The sequence below is a fragment of the Vicugna pacos genome, chromosome 8 (genome assembly GCF_048564905.1).
Source record: "Vicugna pacos chromosome 8, VicPac4, whole genome shotgun sequence".
Classification (NCBI taxonomy): Eukaryota; Metazoa; Chordata; class Mammalia; order Artiodactyla; family Camelidae; genus Vicugna; species Vicugna pacos.
In genome coordinates, this window is record NC_132994.1 from 66691597 (window position 1) to 66693400 (window position 1804).

General features: G+C 45.0%; 1 pseudogene; it reads right to left on the bottom strand.

Moving 5' to 3' along the window:
• Positions 1–639: 639 nt before the first annotated feature.
• Positions 640–1530, bottom strand: LOC102529266 (proteasome subunit beta type-4 pseudogene; annotated as a pseudogene).
• Positions 1531–1804: the final 274 nt, after the last annotated feature.

Here is a 1804-nt window from a genome sequence, read left to right on the forward strand (position 1 = left end):
CTCTGGTTGATGTAATGAACTCCCATATTGTAAACTAGCATAAATCAGTGACTCCTCAGTTTAATTCTCTGGGTGACACACTCTGTAGAGCTTCCGATCCATGTGTTTAATGTCTTACTGGGTATTTCCACCTGTAAATCCTAAATTCACTTCAAACAACAGCATACCCTAAATACCCAGCAAAAAAGATGAAGAATAGATGGATTACTATGAATAAATCAAAATGTTGAATATTTGGGGTTGTAGGTTGACTTAAACTCTGATGTCCTTGCCTTTTTAAGGTGAAATCATCCAGCGTGACTCATGCTTATGTACCAGAGAGATCGCATCTAAGGCAATCTATTCCTCATTGTCTGGACTCTTAGAAGTGCTTTTAAATGAGCTCAGATAAGAAACATTGCCATTAATTGGTACGAGCTGGATGCTTGCCAGGCATGGACACTAAGCAGACCTCTCAGCAAAGAGATGGATGATGATCAGCCTTTTTATAACATTATTACCAGTAGTTCACTCAACCTGTGTCCAGATTCATTATCTCTCCTTGCTACTATTTAATTGCAAGGGTACATGACTTGTTCAGTAACACTTCATAAAAACAAGTTCCACAGAACCTTATAAATGTCATTTATTTATTTATTTATTTGTGTTTCAAAGGATTGATTTATTTTACAAAAGAATACCTCTGAACCAGCCAAGTTCAAAGTTAGAAGGGTACAACTTCAGTTCTGGATAATGCATCTGTATTTCATTCAAAAACCACTGATCATGTGGGCAATATCCCAGCTGGTCTCTGCAGACAGGGGTCCCTCTATTCCAACACCTTTTTCGATTTCAGTGGCGATTGGAAACCGATTAGAAGAACCGGCACCTCGTTGTACAGCGCTCGCGCGAGCTCTCCGGCCTCAGTCTGGCTCAGCACTGGTTGCCTCTCCAAAACCTCCGGCAGCAGAGGCTGAGCCAAGTATGCACCATAACCAGTGGCCAGCGAAGGGGCTTCATAGGCTTCACCGACCATGTCCATCCAGGAAGCTCTCTCCATCAGCATAGCCTCTGATGACCTTGGTGTTCCACAGGGGGCTCATCTTGGAGCGGCGGCTGTACGTGGCCCTGGTCAGCCATGAATGAGTAGCTTCAGGGCTGTAGCTGTGTCCATCTCCCATCTCCCAGCAGCTCCTCATCAATCGCCATTTGGCCGAGAACTTGCTTCAGATATTGGAAATCAGCATAGTCTCCGGAAGCACCCAGCACGGTGCTGTCGTTGACTCGCATAATACGAGAGCTGTTGCGGAAACGAGCTAAGGAAGCGGAAGAGCCCAGCGTGTCTGCAGCAATCACAGCTCCGCCCTCAAACTTAACGGCCGGGACCGAGGTCCCGGTCACCATGGGGCTCTGGGTGCGCGTAATCGGACCACCGCAGAGCGCGGAAGCCGCGTCCACGGAAGAACCGGGAGCGGGAGGAATGCGGTGAAACTGCCCGGGGACCGGACCCCCGGCCCGCAGTCCGGACCGTGACTCCAAAAGTACTTCCATCTTAGTCACGGTAGCACAAGAAATGTGATAAATGTCTCTTAAGTTGAAATTTGACTTGTATATGAGATTCACTTTAAAAACAAATATCCATATTTGTCTCTTGTTTTCAAGATAAATTGTACAATACTTTTGCAAATGGATTCCCAAATAAAATGGAAGTGCTCCCCAACAGAGAACAAAGCTGATATCTTAAAACACTAATATTTTTCTTAAAATTCTTATACATCCAAGATTTTTCAAGAGAATAATGGAAAGTTGTCACAGAGCCGTAGTA